The sequence below is a fragment of the Lactuca virosa genome, chromosome 7, assembly GCF_052849685.1.
Source record: "Lactuca virosa cultivar CGN04683 chromosome 7, Lactuca_virosa_CGN04683_v6, whole genome shotgun sequence".
NCBI lineage: Eukaryota > Viridiplantae > Streptophyta > Magnoliopsida > Asterales > Asteraceae > Lactuca > Lactuca virosa.
In genome coordinates, this window is record NC_136432.1 from 264,303,977 (window position 1) to 264,320,153 (window position 16,177).

Consider the following 16,177-nt stretch of genomic DNA (forward strand, 5'->3'; position numbering starts at 1 on the left):
CAAGAACCTTCATGTCTGTTATAGCAATGTACTTTCAAAGTACATTGCTATTTCAATGTACATTCAAATAATATGACAATTTTAAAAGTTTTTTAAACTTTTTTTTTCCAAAAAATAATAACATGCACCTTTCCTGTCCATTATTGCAATTTCCCTTTATATGAGAAATTAAAAAAAAAAGTCAATGTAAAAAAAAGTAATATAAAAGGTCCTTGACTTCTAAAATTACATGGATAATCCCCTGATGTATATAAGTTTTCATCACAAGTTAAAAACTTGTATAAATTTGTTTATGATATCATCAAGCATTGATAATTGATATGCTCCCCTTTTTCACTTTCTAGGTTTCAAACGCTTTTTTCAAATGGTGTAAACTATAGCATTGTATTATATTAATATGGTTTTTTTTATATTTTAAAAATTAAAAATTATAATTCAATCACATTTATATTATGCTATTTCCAATAATAATAATAATAATAATAATAATAATAATAATAATAATAACTATGATGATGATGATTACGATGATGATCATAATAATAATAATAATAACTAGCTGGGAAACCCCGCTCCGCGGGGTTCGGAACAAACAAATTTACTGAAGACACACGGGTTGGATATTTTTGTTGATGTTTGGTGGGTGACGAAAATAGGATGCTATAATGTTATTCAAATACAAACCAATCGGATAGATTGAAAACAATATAATGTCCTAATGTAAGAAATCAAAGTAAACAAATAAATTAGTATAATGTCATTCAAGGCCTGCATAATCTGCAGGGTCAAGAACTGTTGCATGCATAACAATACAACAAAAGCATTCATATGATGCAAAAGGTTGGAAACAAATAGTATAATTTTAGAAGGGCATTAAGGTCGTTTGTACTAATGGGATAAAAAGTTGCAAACCTTCTCCCATTCACATTAGTGTCAGTCTTTTTTCAGTATAAATAAAAAAAAATTATGCAACATCAAAGGTATATAAGCATGCCAACAAAGTGTACTCCTTTTTGCATAAACAAAGTCTATTTATCTACCTGCTAGTGCATTCCAAAGGTAAAAATAGATGTTGCATATGAAGTGTTCGTATCAAAGTATCTTTGAGTAAATACCATAATAATAATTGAGTACTGACCAAAATACCCATGTCATATACTTGTTTGAACAAAAAAAACCTTTAGTAGCAAAATCCAATTATACAATTTGAATGGATGAAACTTGTAGTTTTGGCGTTTTGAAAAAATAAAAAATAAAAATCTGAAAAAACTTTGACATCAATATGTCGAGGAATTACTTGTACGTAATTATTAAAGTATGTCACAATTTCTTTGCATAAATTCAATCATATCAATATTTGAAACCCTTCCAACATGCCAGATTTAACAGAAAAAGATTCCGCCTTTTGCATGCACAACATCAACAATTGGCTTCCATGCCTTTACCAGTTCCTTTGGCCATATACCGGGTGTTTCTGGATAACTTAAACATGAAAAAAATATAGCCTAAATCGTCTCCCCAAAAATTCCATTATGTAAAAATAAAAAAGAAAAGTGCATGTTATTTTACATCTTTAAATTTTATTTTTTATTGGAGAAGTTATTTAAATATGAAAATTAGATCTACTGTTCTTATTACAAATATAAATACTTACAGTGGGGTTGAGATTCACCAGAATAGGCTTCTTCGCTTTAAATGTCTTTCCTCCAGCCTTTGAAACCGCTATTTTGCCAACACCCGTGAAACGTTATCCCACCGAGATCTCACCAAGATCTCGGCGCTATTAACTGCCCAGACCTTAAGATGAAAAAAGATCTTTGATTGAGCAAACGGTCAGGTGTTAGAATTGGACTATTTTAACAATAATTATTCAACAGAGCTACTAAAATAATCTTTTACCCGTTGTCAGGCTCTTCAAAGTTCCATGTCTCTCAACATATTTGGTGTCGTCTGGCTACAAAAGTTGGAAAATTGAGTCCGACATTTTATAAAACACTTGGCGGGCGACGTCTATGTCATTTTAGAAAAACATAATCATTTCAGGAAAAACACATCCAAAAGCGAGAAGGTCGATAAGCCTTTCACATTTCACTGTAGTCCTGTTAAATTCAATAACCAAAATATTGTTAATCTTACCAAAAAACCTATTTCCCCTTTGATCAATGTTGGGTACATCTATCTTGATTGGAGATCCAGTTGTGTATCCTGCATTTAGTGCAACACAATGAGGTCATTAGGGATATCTTCTAAATGAAGATCAAGTTTATATGACTTCATGATATTAAGGAATAGGGATATTTACTACAAACTAACCATCAGCCACTCCTGAAAATATGGTGCATGTGTCTGTTTCTTTTCTAGGAGAACACCCATCAATAATACAACCAACACCTCCATCATGGGATTCACCGTATGTTGTAAGACGAAAGTAATTTCCATATGTACTTCTAGATGCATGTATCTATGTATAACCAAAGCCTTCGTCGGAGCTTCATCCTCCTGGATCAGAGTGATAGTGGTGGAATTGGTCACATAACTTTATTGTAGATCAAACATGAACTCATGTGAAAATGAGACGGATTTAATAACATGTTTTTAGTGTTCAAGTACAAATCCAAATTAGAAAAGTCAAGGAAATTGACCTAAAAATGTGTAATCAGTAAGTACAGTTGATGATTATTACTTACCCTGGTCTCTCTTTCCGATTCCATCTCATTTAGCTTAAAAGAGCAGTCGATCGATTAAAAATATCAGGAATCAGTCGCACCCAACAACCATAACCTAAAATCTGTAGGTGTGATCACCTGGTAAACAAAATCAAACTTCAGTTCTCTTCCTCACTAAACGCAATTGGAAAATCAAGCATCCCAGAAAGGAAGCCAAACTAAGATTTCTAATCTCTATCATACATTGACATCCAGGATTTCAATTGTAATAGATAACGAAGCATGATAAAGGTTAAAGAGGATAAAGAAAATAGAGTTTGTAGGATCAGATTGTGCTTATGCCTAATATAAAGTAATGTCCAGAAGCATTCTCACCTTTGGCTCGTTTGAAAGCATTCTCTGCTTTAGCAAAAGTAGCCATTGTCAGTCACAGTAGTCTTTAGCCTGCTATCCAAACCCCAGAAAAAGAAAGTGTTCCTGTTCGAGAAGGAATTTGGATCAGGAACAACTAATTTAGAAGTATAAAGTTAAAACGTAAAATTTATATATTTTATCAAATCACGCACCCTTCTTCCTCCTTCGAACAATCAATCTGACCTTCTATTGTTGTCGATGTGCCAACGATTGGAGAAGGGAAAGCGGCTAAAACTAGCAAGCAGAAGCAGAGTATCCGACGGAGGCTGTGGCGGAAGTTCAAATACCTGAATGGCCGGAGCTGGAGCAGTAGAGGCGGAGGTCGACATCTCTACTTCTATGGCAGCAGCTGAAGACCTGTTGGCAACAGAAAGATAAAAGGAATACAGTCACAGAGAGATAGAGAGAGAGAGAAAGAGAGAGAGAGTAACATTATGTGCAGGTCATAACGCCGATGACAGGAAATCGAGGAGCCGACGTCCATTCGGATTGGGAAGTGGAAGCAATCGGAAAACATCCATGAAAAAAGAGATACAGAGAACTGGTCGAAGTCTTCCGTGGTAAAAGCCGACTCGCCGACATCGACTATAGTTGAATCGAAGAGTCGAATAGCAGATTCGGTGGTGGGGGCCGACGATTCTGAAACTCGCTTTGTAGGGTAGGACTTGGTGGAGGTTGATGATTCTCAGAAGAAGAAGAAACGTCAGAGCAAGCGGAGGGAAGATGTTGTGGGAGGAGAGAAAGAAGCAAAGAGTTGTTGGTGGCATGCGAAGGCAACCGGTTCGTTTCAGAGGAAAGAAAGAAAATCGAGAAGATTGTAGAAGATACCGGTTGAGAGAGACAGTGGGGCAAGATAACGACGCAGTAGATTGCTACCACGTATAGACAAAGAATATATGTAATGTCAAAATATGCCCCAAGTCGAATTTACCAGGATGTTGCTACTTCCAACAATAATACAAGGACCATTTCTGCCAAAAGTTCGCCAGTTCACTATTCATCGTTTAACACAACTTTAATATATACTAGAAAAGATTCTCCGGCGTTGCCGGGGTCGGAAGGTATTGCTTTGTAAAGTAAAGTAGCATGTTGGTTGTTTTTTGTCCGTTAATGTGAAGGTAATTTGGTCTTTTCAGGTAGTAGGGACTGAATTTGTCACCATGGATAAATCATATGGACCATTTATGTAATTTTAGCGGTGGTGGTGATGGCAGATGGTGGGTGGGTTTATGGTATTGGGTGGGTATTTTCTAATAAATAAAACATTAATTTAAAACCAAAAAGAGAATGTTAAATCTGGTAAACCACAGGGACCAATCGTGTAATTTTGTCTAACAATAATAATAATAATGATGACGGACCATTTCTGCCAAAAGACTAAATACTAATAATATGTCATAAAAGGCGAGGGTTATGAAAAATTCAAACCAAAGTGAAAGGGTTGTTTGTGAACAAAAGCATAAAGATGAAGGGTCAATGTTGTAAGTTGGAGGACCAAAATTGACAAAAAAATATGTCACTTTACTGTTAAAATCTTTCATAACTTTAATATATATATATATATATATATATATATATATATATATATATATATATATATATATATATATATATAATAATTTATAATAATAATAATAGTAATAATAATAATAATAATAATAATAATCATAATAATAATAATAATAAATAAATAAATGAATAAATAAATAAATAAATAAATAGATAAATGAAATAAACAATGAATAATTAATTTTAGAAGTAGAATATATTTTAGAGATCAAAAATAAAAATTTTCCAATATTTTGGAAATAAGGACTATATGTGTTAAGTTCTCCAAAATATGGTTTGACTTGACTTTGACCCATTTTTACTAATTAGTATTATTTTTCTCATGTTTTGATGGAGAAGTACTTGGAATGTACACTAGCAAATTTACAATCCCATTTATTAGAACTTTGGGACATAATTGTCAAAAACTCAAAATTAGGGGGTGGAAAGATAAAATTCAAACATAAGAGGCTCACACTCTTCATTGCATAATATGGAATTGATTTGGGGTTTGAAGGTTGTAGATAAATGGAGATTTAAGTATAAAAGGGCATACAATTCTATCTCAAGATTGTCTAGTTCATTTGGAGCACATTGTGAAGCAATCTAGTGTTCTAAGGTATAACTTCTTTCCCCCTTGGTCTGAAAATCCAAAATGAAAATGTTGTTTGGGGTTGAATCCAATTTTCATCTCATTTAAGGACTAAGGTTTTGTGTTCTAAGCAAAGTAAAGTGATTAGGTTAGCTTCTAGCTCAAATCTACCTTCCTATGGTTGAATTTGGGTGAAATTGCTAAATATCCACAGACCATAGATGTTCGAATGATTAATGGTGATGTGACAATCTAACCTTTATATAATTCCATAACCATTGAGAAAGTATTGGTTGCAAATACCCAGATAATAGCACAATTCTAGCAATGGTAGAATCATTTACTTAGAATATGAAGTTTGGGGATAATTTTGGAATATGAACTTTAATGGTGATTGTAGGTGATATAAGGAGGATGTATTGCTCAGAATCATAGTTCTATGTTATGGATTAGGTATTGAAGGTCAAAATTAAGAATCATCATATCCTAGTGTGTTTCTAGTGATTCTTGGGACAAAAAGGGCAATATGGGAAACTATGGAATGAATTGGGTAATTCCATAGTTGCACTAAGTGCCTAGAATCCTTAGAATGTGTTTTAGCATGATGTTATGCACTTGGAACATTCATTTGGACATTGAATGATTTTGAAATGATTCAATTGATGATTAGATCTAGCATTGATGGAATCTCTTGAATGGTATCCCTAAATTTCATTCAATGGATTTCAACGAGTTCAAATAAATATTTGTTGATTATATGATCATTTGAGGTCATTATGAAATTTGAATAAGTTATGATGCTCATATAAGAAATCTTAAAACTCATATGACATCTAGAATGTCTTAATGATTAAGTCATCATGAGGATAGGGCTAAATTCAGTATTTAAGAAGTTTATAACCTTTATTTAGTCATTAATAACTACTTGGTAAAGTTTGGTGGCCATTGGAAGTCTAAGGAACAAGTTACAAAGCTTTTAGCAAAATTCTACACAAAATAGTGACCTGCAATCAGGACACGGGGCTAGTCAAAATCACACAAGGGTGTGTCAGTCATGACACGGGGGCATGTCCTTTTGACATCGGGTGTGTCAAATGTTCTGTTAAGTGTACTATTTTTTGTGGAAAACCTAGTAAATGACCCCCGATTTCCCTCAAACTGTATATCTTATCTCATAAGAAGTAAATAATCTTATGGGGAGGATGTAAATGATAAAAGTATTACAAGAGTAATTTGGTCATTTTTAGTAATTTACTATGATTTTAAAGGTAGTAGTTGAAGGAAGTTTACCATTAAAGAAGAAGTGATTATAGGAAGCTAGAAGCTAAGGTAAGTTATCGGGAACATACATCCACTTACTCAATCATTTCTATTTGATAAGCTTTTCTTTATTTTCATTGCATGGTACTCTATGTACCCATTGATTGGTATATCACCTAATTATGCATTCATGAAATATGATTTTTGAAATGTTTTGATAAGACAAAGAGCTGAAATCTTGAAAACTGTTTTCATCATCCTATGTGTGCCTATTCATACTATGATAGGTGTGACTTTGAGAGAAAGGACATTTGTTATTGTTGTTGTTGTGAGTATATTCCTAGATAATCCTCACATGCACGAGTAGAGGCTCGCTACCCCTCATGTGACCTAGGTTGGATGGCCTCTGAGGCCTTGATTGTGGATGTAAGGGCAAATTTGACAATTTCGTCTGTCATATGGTCTTCACGTCCGACCATCAACTTGTGAGCCGAACTTTGAGATTGACACGGATTTGGGAATAGATGCATGCATAACATCGCATTTAGCATGAAAGTCTTATCCATCTTTTGTAAATTTTGGAACATAATATTTCCGTCCTTTTTCAACTAAAATGTTAATTATATGTTTTTTGGTGGATTAATTAATTCGAATATTGGGATTTCTATTCCTTACTCAAAATGAGTTGATCCTCGGGTAACTCACTAGACATTTCATTGTCAAACATATATTGGATGTATGTTCAGATTAAAAGGTTTGGTGCTTAGGAGGTGGCATGGATTTTAGAAGACCCCGAACTGTGGGGAACTTGAACCTTTGTTATGATACTTAATGAACAACCTCGCTTCTTAAAAGTTTTATTTAACTTATGATACTTAATGAACAACCTCGCTTCTTAAAAGAGTTTACATTTTGTTTGAAAATGATTTTAACAACTTGGCCCCAGCGAGGGGTGTTACAAATTGGTATCAGATAAGTGCTTTAAGTGAACTATGTGTTAGGGTTAGTACATAGAGTTAAACTAAGTTTTTGATGGAGAGTTTTAGGTATCATAAATATATAAAATGAGTTATATGAGAATTTTATGTTTGTAGGACTCTAGATGCTTATTTCTTATCTTAAGAGCTAACATGTAAATGTATCAGAAATGGTGAACACAAGGAGTCGAGCACTCACAGTGGAACCACAAGACGAACCAGTGAATAAAGTGGTTCAACCTAAGCCAACCACTTTTGGACAACTTCAAGCATTCATGATTGATTTGATGGCAAATCAAGAAGAAAAAGTACTTGAATTTTTACAGGAATTGCTTAAAGCTCTAGATACACCCAAGGTTGAGGGTGGCAACTTTAGCGGTTCCGTAAGGATCATGGAGCGTGGACCTTGTACAAAGAGAATTCCCAAAGAATAAGAAGTAACTTATAATAAGTTTACCTACAAGGATTTTAGCATGTGCAAGCCCCCAAGTTACGATGGGGAAATGGATCCAGTTGCACTACATAACTAGATCGATGAGATAGAGATGGTGTTTTATGCATGTCAATGTCCAAATAGCATGAAAGTGATTTTTTTTCATCACTGTCCTTAAAAAGGATGCACTTGATTGGTAGTTGGAGCTGAAATCCAATGTGAAACTGAGTGTGATTGAAAAGTTGACTTGGGATGAATTTTTGGAGAAACTAAAATAAAGGTTTTGCTCAGAAGACGAGATTCGTGACTTGGAGAGAGAATTCCTTGATTTGAAGAAAGAAAGGATGGCTTTGCAGGAGTACAACACCAAGTTTAGAAAATTACGTAGTTATTCAAGAAGATTCGCATCAGATGATAGCACCAAAGTTGATTGATATAAGCGAGGTTTTCCTTGGAACTTCAAACTGAACTTTGGACAACCGACCAATTTAGATCAGCCAATAAGGAAGGAAATGGAAGTTGAAAAGACCCTCGCCAAAGCGAGACAATGATAGAGTTGGCAACTAGTGTGGCAAGAGGAAGGCCTAAGGTGATGCCCGCTACAAGAGCAATTTCAACCAAAAGAAGCGGAAGTTCGCAAAGAGTACCCGAAGCTTTCCAACTCAAGGAACAAATTTGGATTCTATAGTGTGCCACAAGTATGGAGAAAAAGGAAACTATGCTAAGAATTTCAAGAAATCCCCTTCAAGTGTTTTCATTGTGAAGAGATACGACAAAAGATCAACAAGTACCCAAAGAAGAAGACTGACAGGAGTGGGGGAAGTGGGAAGAGATATGAGCTGAGGGATAAAGGAAGAGCATATCAAATGACTACTATTGAGGCAAACAAGGATGACAGGGTCGTTTCAGGTATACTAATTTCAATTTTTATTCTAGTAATATATCAGATTTCTAACCTAATGTTATCTTGAAATTTGGTATGCAAATAATTATATATGTATTGTCCTCAAGTACTTTCCTAATAAATTCTTGTCATGCATTTTTGCTTTTTGACTCTGGGTCAACCCACTCGTATGTGTCTCTTGGTTTTTGTGATAAGCTTAAAAATTCATCTTGAGAATTGGCAAGGGGGTTGGTGGTGGAAATTGCGGATGGGAAATACATTATAGTGAGAAGAGAATACCTAGAGGTTACACTTGAATGTGGTAGAGTTGAGTTCAAAATAAATCTCATCCCTATACAACTTAGAGAATTTGATGTCATTGTAGGCATTGATTGGCTGTCAAAGTTTGAGGTTGAGATTCTTTTTAGAAAGAAGATGGTAAGGTTAAATACACCTGAAAGGGAACAAATGTTAATATAACTGGATAGGAAAAGAATACCTAAAGCTTTGATTAACATAGCTAAGGCAAGAAGATGTTTGACCAAAAGAGGCCAAGCATATTTGGCATATGTGGTGGATTCGACATAGGACAAAGTTTCCAAAGAAGACATTGATGTGGTTGGCGAGTTACCAAAAGTATTCCCCAAAGACCTACCTGGATTACCACCTGATCGTCAAGTGTAGTTCTATTTTGATTTGGTACCAGGAACATTACCCACTGCCAAATCCCCTTACCAGTTAGCATCATTGGAACTGAAAGAATTAATGATCCAAATTCAAGAATTGTTGGATAAAGTATTTAGTAGACCTAGCTCATCACCTTGGGGAGCTCCTATCCTCTTTGTAAAAAAGAAAGATGGGTCAATGAGGATATACATTGATTATGGTGATTTAAATAAAGTGACTGTAACGCTCTATTCCGAATTGACTCCTAGTCTGAGGCTGTGGCTCGAAGGTCGGTCATTGTAAGGATTATGGATCTTGGGAAGGTAAGATCTAGGCCCATTTGGGTGCGGGTGATGTATTAGAAGTGATCCGGGTGTTGAGTTGTTAGAAGTGTAGGGCTTCTCGTCACCTTTCCGTGGATATAAGGATTGTCGGAATCGGGCTTATAACGAAGAAGTTATGGCCTTCGGAAGTTTCGTGGTTTTCAGGCTTAGCCAAGTACACGGGGGCGTACACAAAGTATACGCGGGGCGTACTAGCGAAGAAGGTAGTACGCTGGGCGTACCTTGGAGTACGCTGGGCGTACTGACCATGAGGGTCGCGAATGTTCCCTGAAGTACGCTGGGCGTACCATTTGTACGTTGGGCGTACTCCATTCAGATCAGAACCCTATTTTAGGGTCTTGGACCCTATTTAAACTCCTTATCTCATAACCTAGCCCTAATATCTTCAGCCTCCACCCCTCTAAACCCTAGAAATCGTCATATATCATTCATGGTGGCATTTTGAGCTTATGGAGTCCATTTTTGGGGTGTTTGATCCATTTTCAAGAAGAAGGAGTTTGATGCAAAGATGGGAATCAAGAAGGAGTTTATGGATCTAGATTTTAGGACTCATTCTCAGCTTGATGAAGGTATAAAGCTTTGAACTTGATCATTCATCTCTTAGATCTACCATTTTTGGGTTTTAGTTCCTTTTTGGTCCCAAGGATGAAGCTTGATGGTTCAAATTCGATTCTTAGACTTGGGGTTGCCATCTTAGATGCTATTTGAATCCCTAAGACAGAAAGTTGTCATCTTGAAGGTCTTAATGGGTTCAAGCATGAGTTAGGGTCACTTTTATGGAAGTATAATGCCATTTTTGGAGTTTGGTTTTTTTTGGGGCATGCAAAGTCACAAAGTCAGTGACTTTATGGGTTTACACGTTATGAATAACTCAGATCTATGTTTTGCACTTGTTGGATTAAGTATTAAGCACTTAATGGATTTTGTGCATGAGCTGTTTGTACGTTGGGCGTACTATGTAGTACGCTGCGCGTACAACCCATTTGCTCAGTCTGCTAAGCGTACAGAAGAGGTACGATGGGCATACGCTCTCAGGAGGATTTGGTCCTTAATGGACTTCAGACCTTTGGGCCCTAATGGTTTTGGGTTTGGATTTGCTGATTATTAGGCCTGAATGTATCTTTGGGCCGATATGGGAATGGTTGGGCCTATTGGGCCTCGTGGACTAATATAGATATGGACTTCACATTTATAGGCCTCGGTTTGGGCCAATTCTTGGATTAGGTTGTTGTGGGCCTTCGTGGGCCGATTGGGGTCAAGATTATTGACTAAGGAGAATATTGGGCTTTAGTATAAGGTCCGTTAGAAAGATCCGGGCCAATTTGGAAGATTGGGCCATTGATGGTTTTATGGACATTATAATGATGGGCTTTTGTTTTGGGTTTGGTCCTTAGTTTTGGATCATATTGGGCCAGGGGTAAAATGGTCATTTTACCCCATGCATGGATTAAGGATTATGGTATGGGACCCAATTGCTAATTGGGTATATTGATTGGTAGTGACAGCTCGGGAAGCTGGCAGGGCAGCAACTAAGGAATTCGTGCGAGAAGCTTCTTTAGTGCGAGGTGAGTTTTCTCACCATACCAATGGGTCTAAGGCACCAAGGCTCACCCATTTTATGTTATGTGGTACACTAGCTGTAGTAGAGATATATGTTATGATAGTTAGCTTTGTGCTAAGTAGTATGCTAGTGATTATATGATATGTTGTATGCTAGATGTCTTTGTGATACTTGCATGGAAGACCCCGGGGGGAGCCCTAGCATTGGATGTAAGACCATGTGGGGTAGCCCATGGCATTCCTAGGTAAAGACCATGTGGGGCAGCCCATGACATTGGATGTAAGACCATGTAGGGTAGCCCATGACATTCCTAGGTAAAGACCATGTGGGGTAGCCCATGGCATTGGATGTAAGACCATGTGGGGTAGCCCATGACATTCCTAGGTAAAGACCATGTGGGGTAGCCCATGGCATCCTTGCAGGTTTATGTATGCATGGCTTATGTGGTATGTGTAGCTTTATAGCTAATATGATATGTGTTATGTGGATTGTGTGGGGTATGCTCTGGGAAAATCACTAAGCTTCGTGCTTACAGGTTTGTTTATGGTTTCAGGTGTCATCGTTCTGGAAAGGAAGGGCTTGGATTGATCGCAGTGCACACACCTATGATTTCCGCAATGAATGATTTTGGGATAAACTCTGATAAATGTTTTACTTATGGATGACTTGAAATGTTTGAGATAAATGGTATCAATGTTTTATATATACTAAAAATGAAATTTTTACCCTTGATTTTTGGGTCGTTACAAGTTGGTATCAGAGCCTTGGTTTGAGGGATTCAGACATACTTTTGGGTGTTTCTGAACTCAGACTAAGGATCTGTAAAGCTTTCAAAAGAAAAATGTTTTAAGTAAAGAATTTCAAAGACAAGAAAGGGTGTGGTGCATGCAATCAGTCGAGCTCGAGTAAGTTTCCCCAGAATACCCACATTTTTTATCTGTTATGATTTGATTTTGAATCTGTGAATCGCATGCTAGTTAGAGCTAAGGGAGATGCATATATATGTAGTATAAGCTGGTAGACTTGCATGCTAGTGCTGAGTAGTCAGCAATAGGTTGGCCTGATATGTGGTGCTTATAGACATGAGGATATTGGATGTCATGCTAGAATGAGAATGATAATCGGTATTTGTAACTGCAATGTGTATGTTTTGAAAATTATATACGGTTAGGATCTTATAGCCTTAGAATAGCTGATTTGACCTTATTTCCTGTGGTCTTAGGGTAGAGTCTATTATTCGACAGTCTATTGGATCCTTTTTTGTGTATAATTTGCATGCATAAGGCAGCCGGCAGCGAGGGTGGATGTGGACAACATGGGTCGTGGTTTATGGGCCGAATGTTCTATGATAGTTCGTTGGTCGGGGATTACCCTAGGGTAAGCCCAGGATGAGATTAGTGACATGAGTCACCTGATTGCGAATTGTATGTATAGGTAGAATTGTTTGTTTGGAATATGTGGTTAGTTTTCCGTTGTCCGAATGCTGCTTGCTTTGTGCTTTGTGGGTCTTATAGCAATGCGAGCTAGCTACTAAGTGAATATGCTAGGTCACATGTGGCACAGGTTGGATAATCTCAGAGTGATGGATTTGGCCCTATTGCACAGCTCTTGTTTTAGTCTAACCGTTTTAGGATTGAGTCTTTTACTTGAAGGATTATCTGATCTCTGCTACATGTAGCTATATTCATAAGGTAGCTACTTGACATTACTGGGAATCTTTCAGCAGCTGAGGACTGGGTAGGTTGGGAACCTAGGGGGAGCCTAGGAGGTGCTTCGGTGGATATTGTGCTGCTGTTTAGCAGACATTTGGTACATCAGGGGAGTAGGTGAGTTAGAGGATTCGGGATGATTCCGGAGGAAAGTATGGATAGGTGTGGAAGGTAGTATTGGGCCCGTACTACTGAAAGCACAGGATCCATACTCGAATCGGGAAAAGTCTTGGAGAACCTAAGAAGCCTGGGAAGGAGAATTCTTGGTTATGATTGGACTGTGGGGATAGCTGCTATGCAGAATGCGGATGAGCACGCAAGGAGAAGGACCAGGGTTTGGTACCGGCTCCGGTGGTGAGCCAGTTAGCGGAATGATTGGCAAGATTTCGAGTTCGCCTTGGATCTCTGGTATCAGGCGGCAAGGGTTGATTGTGCGATTTATTGCGCTTTGGGATTTGAAACTATGGCTGGGAATAGTTTATAGCCAGTTTAGAGCAGAGGTTGCTCCAGCTTCTGTAGTTCAGCCATTGGCGTTTGAGCTGGCGAGTGTGTCAAGGTGCGAGACCGTGAATGATATGGATCTCAGAGCCAAGGACGGAAGATTGATTAGGAGTAACTTAAGGAGAGAGGGTCAGGTCAGGTGAATTTATTGGAGGGTCTTGGGCGGAGACCCAAGAGTTTGGAACAGCCTTTGAGAGGCCATCAAGGTCGGATCCAGCGCAACACTTCCAGAAAATGCACGACGGAGTTTCGTTCCAAGGGTTTGGATTGTCATTGGAATCGGAATGAAGTGTTTCATCATGTTCTCAGGTGGTCAAGGTGACTCAGGAGGAGGTGGTCAGGATCCCTCCAGATGTTTGTGGATATGCTATCTTCGGCCATTTCCGGAGGATATCGGGTATTTGTATCGCTTGGGAATTGTGATAAGTTGGATCTTGGGTCGGTTTTCTACTATTGTATGGGTTAGCAAGGGTTGTCAGATGCCATTCAGCATGTCGAGGAATCTTGAGAGATCTTCAGACGGATGTATCTCATGGAGCGGATTCCGCATGCACCGTGATTGCTCCGAGTCGTTGTCGGAATCTGTTCAGTAATTTGGGTTGCTACGGGTGTAACAGGTTTGGTCACGTTTTCAGGGATTGCCCTTAGGGAGCAAGCCATTATATGTTGTGTTTAGGTGGATGATAAGGAGGTCGACTGTCTGACGATCAGGGAGGAGCGGTGAGTGCACTTGCTCCAGTCAATTTCGGAGTTGGTTCAAGGGCTTGAACGAGGGAGTTATGACTAGTTTTCAGTAGCCTTAGTATTTATGTTTGGAAGAGCCATCGGGATTGCCGAGGGAAGAGAGAGTTGTCACTGAGGTTTTGGTTAGACTATCCGTTCGTTGGACTCCGAGGTCTGAGCGTGATATCGCCTTTAAGCGTTTGAAGTCATTGATGTTGTTGGGATACAAGAAGTGTTAGCTGAATTTCAGGAAGTGTGCTATTTGGACAGGGATATTTTTTGGCGTGCTAGCTTTGGTAAGCACCGGCCGTCAGCAAGGTGAACATTGGAACGTATTGACGATTGGGAATCCTTCAATTTTCATGTGCGGAGCGGACTTAGTTGAATCTAAGTGGGGGAGAACCGTCCAGGTATCCAGGTCAGAAGCAAGGGTGAAAGTGATGTAAGACTACGGGGGAGCCGTAGCATTCACTAATGGTCAGTTAGAGTATAGTGTTGTAAGACTGCGGGGGAGCCGTAACATTCACTAGTAGTAGAGAGTGTTGTAAGACTGCGGGGGTGTCGTAGCTTTCACGGATTCTTTCAGATGATACGGACTAGGGTAGGATAGCTCGCAAGGTTGTGGGGGAGCCACAACTTAGTCAACATCAGGACCAGGGGTGATTGACCGATCAGTTATCCGAGGGTGAGCCCGGATGGTTATGGGAATTCAGGATGGAACTGGTAGAGACTACTGAGCCAAGGGTTGGATCTTGAGATACAGGATCACGTGGATGATTAGTGCATGTCTCAGTAGGGCTACGGCTGGGTAGCCCTGATTTGGGATCTCAGAAGAACATGGTGGTTGGACCGGGTGCGAGACTGGTAGTCTCAGGGAATCGGCTAGGGTATTTATTAATCGGTCGAGTAAAGGATGACGGGAAGTCGTGGTACATTATGCAAATGCCAATTCGAGGATCTCTGGATAGGAGCAGAGTAATAATTCGGATTTAGATAGGGACCCGAATCGGAATTCGTGTCGGATTTTGTTTCAGTGAGATGGGTTGTGGGGCATCTATATGCTAAGGGCATCGAGGGCAGAATTTTAGGGTGATGAACGTGTTGGTTTGATGGTATTTTAAGCCATTGTGATGTGTCTCGGATGGCTCTATCCGTAATGGAGCCACGACATGTCGGGATCAGGAAACGGTAGGTCGAAGGAGACCGGGTATGATGTAAGACTACAGTTATTCTGGTGGTATTAACCTTTTTGCGCCGGATTCAGTGGTGACAGGTTGTCAGCCTATCACGATCGGATGGATCAAATGGATTGAAGGAGATAGGGCAGTTATGGCTAGACGAGGTATCCTTTGGAGGTCGCAGGGGACTGACACGTATGTTTTCGGCTCAGCAATCGGGTAGGTGTTCGGTGTTCCGGACAGTCGTCAGACAGTTTGGGACCAGAGAGGTCCCCGGTTGTCCTTCAGGAAAACAGCCATGTGACAGCAAGGGGAGTAGGAACGACTTTAGTGATTTGGGGTCTGTGTGTGGAATTGCTGGTTATTCGGTAGTCGCAGTTGATCGGTGATTTTGTTCTTTAGGAAGCCTCAAGGTATTTCAAGTGGGAAGTATTCTATCTGGACTGGTTCTTGTGAAATTAGTTCAATGATGATTCGATATGAGCAGTCTGTCAGGGAGACAGACCATCTTGAGACCTCATATTTCAGATGGAGAAGATGTGATCGGGTTGCAAGGAATTCGTTCATCTCCGGGTTCCAGAACCCTATGAGGATTGATTTCAGTTGCCTTGGGTAGGCTGTGGTATTCACGGGTTTGTGGCGGTGTTGCTCAGGTTGTCTGGTATGTCAGGGATGGTGATGCATGATTTCGAGGACGAAATCTAATTTAAGTGGGGGAGAGT

At 38.8% G+C, this 16,177-nt stretch overlaps 1 long non-coding RNA gene across 5 annotated transcripts; it reads right to left on the reverse strand.

Moving 5' to 3' along the window:
* Positions 1-1,134: 1,134 nt before the first annotated feature.
* Positions 1,135-3,948, reverse strand: LOC145125337 (uncharacterized). 5 transcript variants are annotated; one of them, XR_013715941.1, is made up of 9 exons: positions 3,512-3,948; positions 3,233-3,437; positions 3,042-3,143; positions 2,688-2,804; positions 2,314-2,499; positions 2,137-2,205; positions 1,900-2,010; positions 1,655-1,797; positions 1,135-1,482 (listed from the first exon to the last, which is right to left on the reverse strand). It is a non-coding gene; the product is annotated as an uncharacterized LOC145125337 (long non-coding RNA). The 5 variants fall into 5 exon arrangements; XR_013715940.1 differs by having other exon boundaries at positions 1,655-1,815; positions 1,900-1,954; positions 3,233-3,948; XR_013715938.1 differs by having other exon boundaries at positions 1,655-1,815; positions 3,233-3,948.
* Between the last annotated feature and the right edge of the window lie 12,229 nt (positions 3,949-16,177).